Source organism: Dermacentor silvarum, unplaced genomic scaffold (genome assembly GCF_013339745.2).
Source record: "Dermacentor silvarum isolate Dsil-2018 unplaced genomic scaffold, BIME_Dsil_1.4 Seq446, whole genome shotgun sequence".
NCBI lineage: Eukaryota > Metazoa > Arthropoda > Arachnida > Ixodida > Ixodidae > Dermacentor > Dermacentor silvarum.
Genome location: NW_023606245.1, coordinates 112015 through 129363, shown reverse-complemented (window position 1 = coordinate 129363; position 17349 = coordinate 112015). Strand labels below are relative to the sequence as shown.

At 41.5% G+C, this 17349-nt stretch overlaps 1 pseudogene; it reads left to right on the top strand.

The window, feature by feature from the left end:
• The first annotated feature begins 6069 nt into the window (after nucleotides 1-6069).
• Nucleotides 6070-14545, top strand: LOC119435096 (malonate--CoA ligase ACSF3, mitochondrial-like; annotated as a pseudogene).
• Nucleotides 14546-17349: the final 2804 nt, after the last annotated feature.

Here is a 17349-nt window from a genome sequence, read left to right as displayed (position 1 = left end):
GATCAGACACACGAGAGTGTGTGCATCAAGTTTTGTTACCTCTTGGGGAAACTATTTAAATCAAACAACTTTTTCATTTTAAATTTGTGTCATATGGTCAGAACCAGGGGACATATTCTCAGGCAGTCACTTTGGCGATATCACTTTCAGTGCACGCTTATCGGCTGGTTGAGCACAACGTCATGTGAACGTGATAGTATCACCGAAAGTGATGGTCCGAGAATATGTCCCCAGCATATTTATATTGAAGTGCTCAAGAATTGTGTGGTGCAATTCAAAGCGGCCCAATCTGCGAAACTCAGGCTTGTGCACAACTGCAACACTTTCTTACCACATTCAGATGACAAAGCTACCTCACCCTTCCTACTCCCATGTCTTGCACCTTGCTGAAACCAGACCAGAAACTGGAAACCATACCTTAAGGTGTTTTCACAATGTGGAGGAGGTAAAGAAGAAAATGGCTTAGGTACTGAGGGGCTCAGTATGCAAGTGTTGCTGAAAAGTTTTCAACAATAGATAAAGAGGTGGGACAACTCTATTGCACCAGAGAGAGAGTACTATGAAGGTGATTAATGCATGGTAATGTTTAAAAAGAGATATATGAATTAGAAAAACAATTCTTGTTACTTTGAGTCCTCCCTTGTATAATCCTTCCTTAGCCATCAACAGTACTGATTATAATAGCAAAGCTTGCATCAGTACATGCATATTAGCACTAGTACCTGGTTACCTCTCACAAAACAAAGTACCTCTGATGTCACTGAGAATATCATGCATGCATATACTAAACTTATCACCTAAGTATGTCAACTATTGCAATCCTACTGCAGCAACCATAAGCTATAAGGTGGCCTCCTTGATATCTACTGCAGGTTACTCAGGTCAGCGCCATAAGAACTGTCCACTTTAATTGTTCAAGAATATTTCATTACGTTTAAGAACCAGACTTTCTTCAGACCATGAGTAAACAGTGAAATGTTACATGACATGCAATAAAATGCAGCGAAGTGAAACACGCTTCACATTTTTCATAATGTGAACAAAAATGAAGGCCTACTCAGATTATCATGGAAAACCCCACTGCTTGTATAATTCTATTTGATGGAACCAGTCGACACAGTGGTACAAGAAACTAAAGAACAATAATGTAGGTTTTTGTTTTTGTGCGTGGTCACGAGGACAATTGGCACAGCTAAGGATTTATTAAAGCTTGGGGTTTCTTGTGAGCGCATACTGTGCAGCAATTTCTACAGTCCTCTTATCTGACTACACCATTTAGATACTGCAGTTTCCTGGCCCGTTTTATGCAGCAAGAACCAGCCAATAGCTTAGAGGGTATGGCGTTGCACTGCTAAGCTCGAGGTCGCGCATTTGGTTCCGGCAGCGGCTACATTTTGGTGGGGGCAAAATGCAAAAACACTTGGTACATGTGCACGTTAAAGAACCACAGGTGATCAAAATTATTCCAGAGTTCCCCAGTACAGAGTGCCTCATAATCAGATTGTGGTTTTGCATGTAAAACCCCAGAATTTCATTTTTCTTTTGATACAGCAAGAAGTGTTATTTTAAGACAATCACCACCAAATTTAACATTTAATGTTTACCTCTCATAATAGCTTATTCAATTAAGCAAAGTTATAAGAGAATGTCAGGTCCACTTATAGACAGCATAATATGAAATGAAAGAAACTGGAAATTTGCACTTGGTTACCATTCTTACTTTCCAAAAACCACATTTTCCCAGATGTAAAAATGCTGCAAGCCAATAATAACTACGCATTTGCTTTGGTATCCAAAGAGCAAGACAGAGTTAAATAAATACACTTAAAGAAGCATGCAGTACATGAGGCCAAGGACAACCCCCCCCCCCAAAAAAAAACAGGAGACAACAGTGCGCCTGGTGCATGCGGTCTTCTGTGTTTCTCTGTGTGTCCTTGTCTTATGCGCGCAATGTTTTTGAAGTATCTGCTGCATTGTCAATCCATCATTCTCAAAGCAACAGTCAAATTGAACGCTTAACAGAGTTCTCAAAGATTACGTGCAACTGGCAGTATTGGAACAGCGACCTCTCAAACAGCTGTGTTACAGTACCGTGCTGTCAACCGCAACACTCCACATGCGACAACGGTGTGTCACCAGCCATACTTTTGCACGGTCATGCTCTGCGCACTATGCTGGACATAATTGGCTGTCACAGCACACCTTCGAGAAGCCTAGCTACACCTGAGATAGTCCAACTCCGGGAAAGAGGAGAGAGAAAGACAAAGGACTCTAAGGAATAGACAGATAAAGAAGTTTCATCAAGATGATTTCATGACGGTCGAAAAGACTCTCGTTCCCAGGAAGGGTGATTTGTCTTGCAGCATAAATATGAAGATAGTGGGTCAGAAGGGACCCAGTGCCTTTGTGCTTGGAGATCACAGCACACGAAATGCTGCAAGATTGTCTCGCATGCCTCGTACATCTCAAAGCTACTCTCATGGTGCTCAGCACCGGCATCAACTTCTACTCCTTCAATGGGTTCACAGGATGGTGTTTCAATTGTGCCTGAACCACACATGGTCCACTGCCATACTTTGGCTGGCCAAACAATGAAGAGCAGCTGGCAGAACAAAGAGTAGAAAAGCAGACGATCAGCACCAATAGGATCCTCCTCCAGGACTACAGGTTCGTGGACAACTCGAGCTTACAGACCTCTCCTGGCTGAACAATTTGTGACCATATATACTGTGAAGTGTGTTAGCCGTGTCCACTATTTTTAAGTGGAGGAAACTGCTGTGTTGTATACCTAGTTCTGGTTTCGGTTTCAACTTTGTATCATGTTGTCATAATCACATGTAGATAAGTCATATTTTGAAGTAATAAAATCCGATGCTGCCAATTAGGGCAGAAAAACAGGAGAAGGTGTTGCAGTTGTCAGTCGACGCATGCACAAGTGCGTGACCCATGAAGCTACCTCAGGCGTGGCCAGCTCTCCACGTGGCTGATACCACGGTATCAGTATCCAACAAGTCCAATAATCAGCTTTATTCTAATATTTCAGAGCATTTCACTGCTCTTATGAAAAGCAAGCCTACAACTACGTGCAGAGGAACTGTACTATACCTGGAAGGAGGGCAAAATAATGTCCCATACTTTCATTACATCACTAGCTTCCACTAAGGAGTCTTCACTAATTTATTGTATCTAGTCCCTAAGGTCTCCCCCAATCTGGACATAGTTACTCATTATCTTCACGGGTATATCCTGAACGTTGCGCAGTTTGTTGCCTTCTTTGACTAATCAACTGCGCTTTCCACAGAATTGCTATATAGCTAGTAAACCTGCATACAGGGAAAATGAACGCAGCAAGAAACACGTAGTACAAAGAAAAAGCTTCAGATGTTGAGTATGTTTCGTGGAAAGAGGGTTTCTACAATGCAATGAACACAAAAATGTTTTCAATACAAGTTCCCTTCTATACAAAAGACAGGCCGCTCTATATTACTACAACAATGGCCAAATCATAAGGACAATACCATAATAAAGCTGCTAAACAGTGTCATGCACACACATGCATCCTGCTACTTTTAACAATGCTGGTTGAACACTGCACTCTAGCTCTCGCCTAAACCACAGAAATCAATCAATTAGATCACGGCACAGAAATCGGTGCAGTGCTGCTTGCGTATTCCAACGGTCCCGTCATTACACCACAAGTTAAGAAAGACTTGGCAAATGATGGGCAACCACAACCCCTTTTCTTTTACAAGTCAGGGTATTGCGGTGAAACGTTCAATGTCAAAACGAGATCGAGACCAACCAGAGCAGATTATTGCACCTATTTGAAGCTTAGCTCAAACGATTTCGTTTGGCTGAACTGTCTATCCTTCAGTTCTTCACTAGCAGTAATGAACCGAAACCATTTTACTGTGTATTTAGAAAACGTATCACTTTTTTTCTTTTCTAGCACAAGCTAAAGTAATCAGGTTGAAACCGTAGCTTTCGCATTTTCAGGCTATCGCAAAGCAAAATTGACTTGTCAACTATAAAACACACATTATAGGAATTACTGCGGTTTGCGCGGCTGTCAAACGTAGTACTCTAACCGAGTAGTCTACCTCATACGACGACGCACCTGGGTATACTTGCATTTCACGGATGATCAGCTGCTTTTCCAATATTATGGTGGTAGCAAACCGCAACATGGAAGCGCAAACGCACTGCCTCGCGGCAATTTAGATTGTTGTGGCTTAATGCGTTCAGTGCACTTGCGGTAAATGTTCGAGCTGCAAAGGAGAAATAAAATGTCCGCCTTGCATAAATTCACAACAGATCATAGGAGCGCTCGGCATCATGAAAATAGTCTGCAGACCAACTCTACTGTGATGAACCTAAGCGTGCAACTGCAACATAATTGCAAATGAGACAGGTGCACAGCCCTGCTGGTTTCACAGAGCTATCGGAACGGAACCACAAAGCATACAGCTCGTGTCCTCAATCCGAAAGCCCGACTGCGCCATATAGGCGAATTTGCAATAGTCCTGCTACCAGGAAAGTGCTTCATTACGGGACGAGCAAGTATTCGTTATTTCGTTTTCATTAAAACCTCAATGAGTTACGAAATGAAATGTTTAAACAGCAGCTCACCTGATGGACAGAGGACGCATTTGCTCAGCCACGCAAAGGTGCCGCCGAGGTTTCGGAGCCAGACGTAAACAACGATTAAACGTCAGCTGTTGAGCTGAGCTAACAACTGAAAGGAATAAATCCACCTGTTATTCTAAATATTACTAACAAGGTACTTATGAGTTTGTAATAAAAGAAGCTATTTTGTAAGCTAATCATGCAACCAATGCAACGGTGATAGGTGTTGCATAGAGAAAGAAATTCAACTTCCTTTCTCTATGGGTGTTGTCTGCATGTTGTCTGCTGGATGAGTGCTGTTGTGGCAGACTGGCAGTTGTGGTTCTTTATTCTATGGCTTTTAGTTTTGGCTAAAGCATGCCAAAGCGACGCGAGGCAGGTGCTGCCTTGTTTATGCACCGCATTGTAACGGTCCAAAACCTCAAAGTGCTTGAACCACATGAACTGTAAAACCACGGTCCTTGTCGTAGCACCAAGCAGCAAGAGTTGAGATTTCGCGAAAGCTTCCTTGTCGTGCCGTGATGCAGTTTTTTCTGTTCTGGCAAGTTTGGTGAGTTTGGTTCGGGTGACATCGTGGGTTTGGCTAATCATAACGAGCGGATGTTACGGAAATTGTGTTATTATAACCACACACAGTAATCCTGCCAGCACCAACAAACCGAATACACAAAAGTGTCCAGACACGGAGATTCTACACGCCTTGAGAAACACGCCAAATGTGAGCAAATTGGACTACACCTCTGCCTTGTCATTTTCACCCCCTGTGTATGTGCAGGCCAGCCACTGGGCTATTCGCGTACGCGGCAACATATGGTAGGTGTGGTCACATGTGTGTACGATAAGCGGCAACAGCCGCAGAGGTGTTGGGAGTTTGAGCACTCGGGAGGAAGTCGTGCACTCAGCTATCCCATATTCTCGCTAGGCTACAAATACCAATAATCTACCAAGGTGAGTCATGTAGTAAGATTTGTATGGTGCATTATTGGAAATATTGGAGAAAAATATAACGGGCGAGGAATAATTTGCTGAAAAGGAGCTGACATAGCGCATGCATGTAGGTGGGCATATTACAGCTGAATGTGATGGGCGATCACTACAGCACAGTACGTGGGGTACTATATAAATATCACGAAGTTTGTGCTTTACATTGTGCTTAAACGTTTGTATGGCTTATTTTACATTATTAATGTCAAGTGATTTCATTGAGGCTTTTTAATTGAAGCATATAATTTCTTTTGCAGGGGTTTGTAAAGAAAAATGACGTTCATATATTTTGCAAGGTTGCAAGGAACCCTTGCAAAGAACTTCATAATCTGCAGAAGCTGAAACTTGGATCTGTTGCCTCCATAAGATGTTCACCTCAACCACTTTCCCCCCCACATTCTCTCCGTGTTTGGAGGCATTCAAGAGCACTTGAACAAGTTGGCTGTGGTTGATGCACTTGGCTCACACACCTATGAACTACTTAGCTTTAGCCAGCAAATCCAAAAACAGATATCCAAACTTGCAAGCTCATGTGATCAAATGCGAATTTCATATTTGTGCCCTAGTGATTTCGATATGTTGCCACACAGTGGGCATGCTGGCTGGGTGGTAATGTAGCCGTGCCCCTCTACCATCAGCATCCAGATGCCATGCTGGAATATTACATTAAAGATTCGCAGACATCTATTTTGCTCACAACCCAAGAATACAAGGAACGTATTCTGAAGCTTTCAGAACAACTTTCTCCCTTATATTGTAATTGACAGACCAAATAAGAAAAAGCAGAAGAAATTGAAAGCAAAGACTGGGTAAGTTCTCTATCACAGGCATAATAAATTGATGTGTAAGTGGAATAGCCAGATTCTAAACCTGCACTCTTGCGCAACCTCTTCATATATTCCACCGAGCTGGTTTGTCCAAATCTCAGTGCTGTGAAAGTGTATGTGAAGTGTGTTATTTGTGGTTTGCCAGCTGCGTACATTTTTGTCTGATTGTCAGTTTAATGGGCATGCAGGTTCAATCATGTGTACTTTAAAGGATAATTATTGGTGCATTTTTATCTGATTTAGGCTTGTGCTTGATAATAATGTAAAAGTATTGTTTAAGATCGCTAATGCTGAAAAATTCAACATGCTGCTCTGCAAAACACAAACTCACCTTTTAATTTCATCTGTGCTTAGAAGCTTGACCATTACAGTGACGATAGGCAATAGTTGAACAAAAATGAGCAAAATATGCCACTCATGGCACGTGCTGATATGTATTTAAAACTAGATTAATAAGTTATAGAAAAGCATTCTTCTAATTGCAGGTCCCCCTTGTGACAATTTCATTGTTCTGCAGTAGTTCACTGTGCCAAGTTGTGCTAGTGCAGTGCATATGTGGAACATGCATCTAAAATAAACCCGGGGTGGGGGGGGGCTTATTCTGTAAAGTGTCCACCTAGTGGACATGTCGATTTTGCCTGCTGCTGAAGTGCTGATTGGCTGGAGTGCCCGTCTCCTGACGCGTACCCCAGTGCAGCCAATCAGCACTTCAGCAGAAGATGAAATGGACATGTCCACTAGGTAGACACATACAGAATACCCCCCCCCCCCCCTCCCCCTGAAGTGGGTAGTTTGAAAATTTAGAGCGGAAGTCTACATGTGTGCACAAACAACTCAATTCACTAATTCCAGGCTGTGTGGCACAGATGCAGTAGCAGTTCAGCTCTTTCAGAAAACCTGTATATTAAGCTTATGGTGCCCATAGTATACAAGTAGCTTATAAAAAAACTTGACCCTTGTGCATACTTCCTACATGGCTTCAAAGTTGGCAAGTTGTTCAAGCAACATTTTTTTTACCTTGCGATATATGTTCTTATCTAGGACTAGGTTTTTTCATATAAACTTATTAGCTTATCTACCAAAGGAAACATGATTATGTGAGTAATCATTTGGAAGTCTAATAGGGTGTCACATGGCGTACTTTCGGTCACAATGGAGCCCAACAGGGATCACATTTCTCAGCCATGATTGGCTCCTTTATGCAAGCTGTTGGAGGGAGCCAATTATAATCCAGAATTTCGATCCGGATCGGGCTCGATAGTGATAGAAAGTGGCCGTGTGACACTGGTATAAGCTAGCTTTATTGCCACTAATTCTTTTGTTTTTGTTGAAAGAAATTGTTCAGCCAAGACCTTTCTATTCTGTACGAGTAATTGTTAACATTGTTCAAGATCTACTTATCTAAAAATGTTTTATTTTATATAGCTAAACTGTTTTATGTGAAATAACAAGCTAATGTGAAAGACTAAACAGGAAGACAGTTTAACAATTTTTGGTGTACGAAATGGTAACATCCTTGTTTTATGCAATTGGGACCTTCCGTATATGTCAGAATTTAAGGTAACATGTGCGTTAGAACAGTGATGCATGCACCAAAAACATTTTGCCCGTATTGTTTACACTGTAATTTCAGTACTCCAATGCTAAGACGAATGTGAATTTCTAATGATGGGGTTTTACTAATGTGAATTGTGAGGAAGGTGACCTGTCAAAATGTGTTGCAGAATAAATTTTAAAAAAGAGGAGAAAGGCAATGGCAGATTAGGAGGCATCTGTTTATACTTCATGTACTTCATGATTAAAACACACTGATCTTCTGTTTCAGGAAAGCTTGAAAGAACAGGATGCGCTGATGATGTACACCAGTGGGACAACAGGGCCTCCAAAAGGAGTTGTCCTTTCATTTAGCAATGTGCACTTCCAAGTGGCGCAGATTAGAAAGGCCTGGGAGTGGGCACCTGCAGATGTGATGCTACATGCACTGCCACTTCATCATACACATGGAATTATAAGTGGCCTGCTCACACCATTGTACTCTCGTGCAGCTTGTGTGATGCTACCCAAGTTTAACCCTGCAGAGGTGTGTCATATGGCCTTGGCTACTTGAAATGCGCAGTGGTGCAGCTAATTTCGCTTTGATGCTTAGCCTTAGAGTATGTAGATAGCAGGCATGAGGGATGATATATATATATATATATATATATATATATTTATTTTTCATTTCATGCAAACTGACTTTTTTTGTGTTTGGAAATGTTTCTGTGCATAGCAAATTAATGGGCCGCAGCATATTCAGCATGCTTCTGAAAGACAAGTGGTCGTCCAGATGAAAGTGTGCAAACCACAATCATTATCTCCAGGATTCTGGGCTAGGTAGCGCGCAGTCAAACTTTTAATGCTGTTAATTTCTTCCGGCCTTTGGTTTGTGGGATCTATAGTCAACTTCAAATTAAGGTTTTGTGGCACAAGCTCAGGCTGACCTCTTTGCCTTTCTATTAATAAAGTTCTCTATCACTTGTGGCTTTACTTTAAGTTCAACAAAATTTAAAACCTTTTTCATGCTTGCACAGTGCAGTGCAGTTTCAATGCACATTATTTATATTGCAAACACCCATATGCTACTGCGAGGCTTGATCCTTATTCACATTTCCTGGTGTACTTTACATGTGAAAGGTGTGGGAACATCTGCTGCATCTAGATAAGAGCAAGCAGCAGTTTCAGTCTTCATGGCTGTACCTACAATGTATGTAAAGCTGATCGAGCACTATGAGCAGCACTTGAAACACTGCAAAGAGACAGCACCAAATGTGGTTCGTGACACATTTGCAAAAAATATCAGGTATGCAATTGAAATCGCCAACATACACCACTGGTGATATTGAATTAACTTGTTCTCTTTAATTTGCTGCAGGTTTGTCATTAGTGGTTCAGCTTCTCTCCCACAACCCATATTGAAAAATTCCACGACATTACCGGTATGACTATATTGGAAAGATATGGAATGACTGAAGTCGGCGTACCACTGTCAAATCTCCTGCACGGCAAAAGGCATCCTGGTACTGTGAATTTTTTTGTTCATAGCTTTTGCTGTTTACACAGTCACTTCCATCAATTCAACATGGGTTATTCGACCTGCCATTTAATAGACCGATCCCACCGACCGATCTGCGCATGCGCCGGTTTTCCCGAAGTAGCACTGCCACCATCTTTGTTGTAGTCAACTGGTCAACCACACCACCGCAGTCCGTGCTCGTGGAATACTGCGCACGAGCTTCCCAGACATCTCTGCGACTCCACCACGAGAAAATTTCGTCATGTATTTTAAGAAATTACATCGGCTGTTCATTGCAGCATGCGAGGCGAACGTTGAAAAGTGCCAGCTGCTCTTTCATTTTGGTTGTTACCCGCTGGTTACGCGTTGAGTATCATATTTGTCGAGCTTTGTATGTAGTATGCGGACGTTTTTGCATTACTATTTTGCACACGTGCATCTCGGTGACTGCAACGTTATGTTTACTTAGCGATGGACGTAATAGGATTTGTATACCTGTTGGAGATAGGTTTGAAATGCGCGCCAAAACTTTCGTTGCCCTAATGATGCTTACCTACATGGTTTCGTGCACACTTGCAGACTTTGTAACAGCGCTATCTAGAAGTTCTTAGGTAGCTAGGCGCATTTTTAACATAAAACCGCCGATGCCAGCATCGCCAAGTCATCGATAGCCAATCAATAGCTAATTGATAATTGATCATAATCATAAATTTCGGGAAATTCTGGGGATACTTGTAGTGCAGCCCAGCCCAAATACTGGCCAATACCTTGCGATAGCCATCGATAGCTAATCAATAGCTAATTGCAATAATCAATAAATCCCAGAAAATGCTGTGGCAGGACTTGGTAGTGCTTAGCCTAGCCCAAGTACGTGGCCAATACCTTGCTATAGCTAATCAGTAGCCAATAATAGCTAATCAATAATAGATCAATAATCAATAAATTCCGGAAATGCTGGGGAGACTTGGTAGTTATTAGCCTAGCCCAAATATGTGCCAATACCTTGCGATAGCCAATCGATAGCTAATCAATATCAACAATATCTATAAATTCCGGGAATCTAAGTACACGGGTGTTTTTCCATTTGCCCCCGTCGAAATGCGGCCACTATTCGTCCCCGTGTTTTCTTCTTTCGCTGTGTATTACCATGCCACCTATTAATCCGAAGGATCCACGTCTCTCCGAAGCTTTCGCTCTTTAGAAAACACATAGAATCCGAAGCCTTTGTCCATTGTGTGGTTGTTGTACAACCCAGGAACGCAGCAGGTCAATGCTCCCATCGCACGATGCTCTACACGAACCATAAAAATTGCCAAAATCTTCGGAAAGGACGCACAGGCTCCGGGGGCTAGCGGCCGGATGACTACAAGTACCAGCATGAACCGCGGCAGCGGTGGCGTCGTGAAACTTGTCGGTGGGATCGATCTATTCACATCAAGTTCGAAAGTGTCAGAGGTGCCCATGCTTTTAAACACTTCATTTAGTTTTGGCGTCAGACTTTTGACTTATTTGCATGTCTTGTCTGGCCAAATGAGAAGGTGAATGTATATATGCTTGCACTCAACTGTCCCGGTGACAAGCTCCTACAGTGATTCTAGCACTTGTGGCTTTACTTTAAGTTCATTAAAATCTGAAACGTTTTTTTTTTTTTTTTTTCATGCTTGCATGGTGCAGATTCATGCACATTATTTAATTGCAAAGAACCATGTGTAGGGCTTCTGCCTTATTCACTTTTTCTGATGTACCTTGAATGCGAAAGGTGTAGAAACATCTAATGCAAGCTAATGTGCAGCACACACACACACACACTGAAAAAAAAAAATTGTGGCTTTTCTACTGCTCTTTTCCCATACTATTAGTGCTTGGAAGAGCTCCCTGCATATATATTTTTGATGCCTTGTTTCATTAGTGCAATTGAGTCTGTTTCTTAGGCCACATGTCCATTTTGACAGCTCTTTGTCCTGGTGCTATTCTATTACGTCAATGTTTTTACTCTTTTCTTTTGGCGCTTATCCTTTTTCTTCAAAAGTGTCTTGTAGATTGTTTTCAGTGCTGTTGACCCTGGTTGCCGATGGTTGTGCCTGCTTCTTTTTTTTTTTTTGGACCCCCCTACAACAATGCCTTAGGGCGATGTAGGTATTACTAATAAATCCTGGCCTTGGTTTCAAATATAACAATTTCTGTCACTCTAGGAGAACACTAATTACATAAGATCTTACTGTCATAAAAACTCTAAAGCCTGTCTGTGACATATAAAAATCTGCTACTATGGCATAGCTTCATACAGCCATTCATGAAGGCATTATTTTAACACAGGACTTCATGTCACACAGTATTCAAACTGGCACTTGAGTATGTGCTGACATTTATGTGCTGACTGATTCTGAAACAATCACTGTGCGCAGTTGGTTCTGGCTTCACATTGGTGCTGGCAACTATGTTCTTACTAAAATGAGAAAATTACAAGTGCAATTTTATTTATTTTCTTGCCTGCCTAAGCTGACTGTGACATTGTACTTCTATGAACATCAAATTTAGCATTTGTATGTCGGACATTCACATGAATAGTAGACATGTTTGTGCTAGTTTATTTGTGTAGTGTCTCTGTTATAGTTAAAAGTGGTTATCCATAGTACTAAGTGATAAGGGCATCCTAAGGATGGCTGTGACTCAGTAATATTTTTCCATGTATGCCATAAAGGAAAGGAGTTCCTGTGCTTTATGACTGTTTTGGCCCTGCTGGCATTTGCATACATCATGTATATTAACATTGTTGCATCCTGAATTTCTTTTGTAGGATGTGTGGTACCCTACAGCCGGTGTTGAAGTGTGCATTGCTGAAGCGGATGACTCCAAATTAGGTACAAGCCTCTGGTATTGAGCACAATGCAGAGACGAAGTACCTTGAAGGATCAGAAAATGACAGTGGTGAACTGCTATTATAGGCCCTAATGTGTTCAAGTACTACTGGAATAGGCCAGAGGTAACAAAAGACTCATTTACGCAGGATGGCTGGTTTAAAACAGGTAGGCAGTTCTTTTGTCCATTTCAACTTCAACAATGACACTTGTGGTTGCTGGTCGAGATAGTGCGAGAGGGCATGTCTGTTGCGGGGAAGGTGGGCCTGCTCATAGCACCGCTTTACGACATTTCTGCACTGCTATCTCTGCTACTATTAAGCACTTTTTAGGAATTCTTGCGCTAGAACCTGGATGGATGACCATTATAATTCTATTAGTGTAAAACCAAAATTTCTGACAGAGCCTAGTGAAGGCCCTTTAGGAAAGCCATGCTTTTGGAGTGATCCAGCCCGTTGGCTCCTTGGATTGACTGTGTTGTCAGTTGTGTACATTATTAGCATGGTGGGTGATTTCTGTGTGTAATGACTGAGATTGAAACTAGAACACATAGGTAATGGAAATATAACTTCCTTTCAGGCATCATTTTCAGTTTGCGACTCTAAAGTGCATTGTGTTAAGAGTTGCATTCTTTCTTTCTTTTCAATGCTTAATTCTTTGTATGCTTAGGTTATCTACATAGAGGCTCTGTGTGTGCCTTGCATAATTTCTAAGGGCTTTATGGGAATCTGCAGCCTGGGCATCATCAAAGTCGTTTTACTTGTAAACCAATTTAAAGCAGCTTTCATATACAGCAGCACTGTAAGCAGATATATGAGCCAAAAGGGGGCCATGTTGTGAAAAACATTGCGTTAGGAACCTGTTTACAAGTACTTGCTGTTCCAGAGCCGACTTTGTAGAAACCCAGCTAGTTTCTTAATACCATAATTTATATTGCATCCGAACAAGACAGGTCCACAGGAAGATGAAGACTTGAAGCGATCAAAAGTGGTCGAGCAACTTACTAATATGTCCAGGCTGGAGCCATGTTCTGACCAGGGGTCAGGGTGGGGGATAACTGTTGTTGTTGCCTTGACAAAGACGAGTTCCTTTGTGAAAACTTTTTTTTGCCCTGATGAAGACAAGTCCCCTTGTCACGACGTTGGCACTGGCCTGAGAGTTTCTTTGTTTGACCAACGTTGATAATTTCTATTGTGTATCACATTTGTCAGTGCTTGAGTACAAGGCATATCTTTTTAATTTGGTCAATATCAGTATGCCGGCTCAATATGCCTGCTGCACTGCTCAATATCCAGATGAGTACTATGACGAAGTTCTGGAGAAATTTATAAAAAAATATTCCTTGCTTTGGTAAACAGTGAAAATGAGAATTCAGCTGTTTCCATGGGGCTAACCACATTACCAGGAAGAAGACTAATGCCCCTTGTTGACTGCCCCTTTTCACTGTGTTCCTGCCCTTTGTGAAAGCCTCCTTTTGGTTGAATTTCTACCTGGGGAGTATGAGCACACTTTAACCATATTGTGCGAGCCGGCTTCTTTGTTTGATGGCCGTTCTGGTGGTGCGCAGAGAATGTGTGGTCACGTACTGGTCATGTAGTGTGCATCCCTCAGACATATATTATGAATTTTGGTTCACATGGTTGCCTAATTGGTGATGTCTGCAGTATGTACCTCATAAAGGACGGTGTGAAATATGCCATTTATTGAGGGCTGTACAATAAGGAAATATATGGCCTCTGTATGTAGATCCCCTTGTGCGAATATTTCCAGGTGACAGCGCTGCATGCATTGATGGTGTCTACAAGATCCTAGGTCGTACATCAGCTGATATCATCAAGACTGGTGGTTACAAGGTCAGCGCACTAGATGTAGCGCCACTTGCTGGCCCATCCATCCATTAAAGAATGCACAGTAGTGGGAGCCCCTGATGCCACTTGGGGTGAGCGTGTTGCTGCGGTGGTTGTCTTGCATGAGCCATCAGCCACACTGGAACTTGAAGCCCTTCGAAACTGGTGTAAAGAGCGCATGCCCACATACAATGTACCCAGTATTCTGCTGTGTGTGCCTGCTCTAGAACGCAATTTTCTGGGCAAAGTCAATAAGAAGGAACTTGTAAAAAAATTGTGGCCTGCACCAAACCAATAGCATGCACACTCATGCAAGTTAGGAAACTGCAAAATAAAATGTAAAAATTGTAATCTGAAGTTGTGTATTGTTGTTTGGGCTTAGGCTGGAAGCTCCATTCAATGCCAGCCTTGAATAATCAACAAGACAGGTGCCCCTGTTTCCACTGGCAAACAGGCATGTGTAATGACAGAGCTTAGAACAATGTTCTAGCAACACTGCAATTAAGATCAAGGTTACATTGTCTTGTTTATTTAAGCAGATAAACATGTGCTTGTATTGTATTAGCACGTCTTTTTTTATTACAAACAACTGCTAACATTTGGCCTAAAGCTTCGTATGTGGCTGTTTGCCTCCCTCTTCACATGTCTAAACATTTCAATAAATCATTATGCTTGTCTTTGGCAGTTCAAGCAAATCTGAGAAATGCTGAACAGTCAACAGAAACATACTTTTACTAATCATTCAAAAAATGTAAAGCAGCAATCTCTTGACACAACTTCACAGCAATAGAGTAGCATTGTAGTAAACATTGTAGCAAACATAGTAGCATGGAAACAAATTAAGTTTTGATGCAGTTTTCTTGTGCTGTGTACAAAAAAAACAAAGGAAATAAATAAGAGAACTTGGTTTTAAGCAACAGATGCCAAAGTGCTGTATATAAAACTGACATTGTATATAAGGCAGTGCAATGCTGACCTCAGCATTGCAAATGCTAATCAGGAGCTGCAATACATGCATAATCGGTAACAGGCTAAAAATTCAGGTACAAAATGTCCCACATATGCTCTTCATTCCCATGCACCCGAGGAAACAGTTCCCTTATTGTTCACACAGGCACAAATAAGTGCAAGAGTGGTTCGGCAGTGAACTATGGATGTGCAGTATGCTTTAGTTGCACACTACACAAACAACAGCCAGGATTGACAGGTGTGGTTGTGAAAGAGACACCTGACAATGCAAGTGCATGTGTAGTAACAAACACGGTGGACATTGCAATGGTCAGACAAGAGTTTATCTAGATGTCACTTCCAAAAATCTTCCATGCTGCCTTCTCCCTGTAGAAGAGCAAGGTCATACACTTCTGCCGAGAAAAGGCACCAGTGATGACAAGTTAATCCTTTCTCTTGTGGTTTGTTCTTGGAGGTAATCCCTCCTCTCCCTTGAGATCTATTTTAGTGTCGGCACTCCATACCTGACCAGGGCAAAGGTGAAGAGGTGCATTGAAAGAATGGAGGTGAGGGAAGTCAACAAAGATAATTGGCTGGCACATGTCTACAAATTCTCATGAAGTTTGTTTGCCCTGCATGCTGTAAGGACTGGTTGGCTAGATATGGAAACACCAAAACTAGCAGCACGAAAAAAGATGATGAACAGTGGCGCTGACTTAAATTGTGTTTATTATACGAAGGAACAATACACTTGCACAACCACAAACAAAAGAGGAGATAAATTGATCTACGCAGGCCCATGCCTTCGTGCCTTTTACGTATCTGCTAGCTGTCACAAAGTATCTCTCGCTTGCTATAAACAATTTGAGCTGTATCAATGAATTGTCCTTTACAATACAAAAAAGCCACTCTTATCATGAGAAGCGGCTTGGTAAGTGCGAAAAGACACAAAAGTGAAAGACTAGTGGTGATGCTGCATTGAAGTTCCCACACCAGCTCGCCGCGACTTCATTAATTTTGATGGCATCTGCTTGGGCCTAGTTAATTTTTCATCGCTTATGGTGGAATACATTGTATTCTAAAAGCACAAGGACTTAGCAAGTTTCAAGAACTTTTACTGAGCCATAATACCCCAATATACGGAAAAAGTTTGAAATTGATGATGTCACAATAATGAACCGGAGCTGTGGTTTTGGAGCAAGTTTAAAAATAAGCTGACTTTCTCTTCGAATAGAGAGTTTGAAATAATACTTTATCCCTCTAAAATGATTTAGTGTTTAACTTTGTCCCTTCAAAACAATGGACAACTTGCTAATGATTCTGCCCTTCAATCGAAAATACACCTCGGTTCCAAAATAAACTTTTTTGTATCGCCATATCCAAGGAGCACATTGGAATTCCAGTTCAGGTATGCAGCCACAATTGCAGCAATGCAGCTGAGGTGTCCTGATAGCAGTGGCTGGATTGCAGTGTAATAGCACTTCCTCCCCCGACTTTTATTCTGGACAATCATGCATACTTTCCCTTTAACTGGCACAAAATCACTGCAAGAAAAAAAGTATCGCTAAATCGCCAAAAGATGCAAACAGACAAACATACAGAAAGGACAGACAATTTGAGTCTGTCATCCATTTTAGCAATGTTTTACTAACTAGCCCAGCAAGAAATTCTTACAAGCAAGAAGCAGACCAGCAGATATATGGAATGGATGCCTCCACAGCAAAAGAATGCAGCTGTTTTTTATTATGCGGAACACTTACATAAAACTGTTAATATAGGCCCCAGCTGTTTCCACAGCTGGGCTACATGATTATGCGGACAGTAGCAGAAAAAAAAAAACTAATTCGACTTATTGCCTAAAATGTGCTAATCAGCCTTTTAATTAGTTCTTTAGACCACATGCAGTGGTCATGTTGCTTATCCGAGATCGCAAGATTAGCATCTCTTTCAAGGTTACCGCCCTTAGAATATGCTATGAAATACATCAGCTTTTCATTTGTTTCTCAAAAGCCATCCTCTAGCACTTCGGAACAATCTTAACTAGACCGTCAATGCATTTTTTAGCAGATATGACTTCAGTAGTGTTCTGCTTCAATTTTGCAATTACTGCATGCATCTTAAGGTGCATTGAAACATAATTAGCATATTTTAGGTAATGAGCCAAATTATTGCTGAAACTTTCTGCTGTCTGCTATTATTATGGCTGT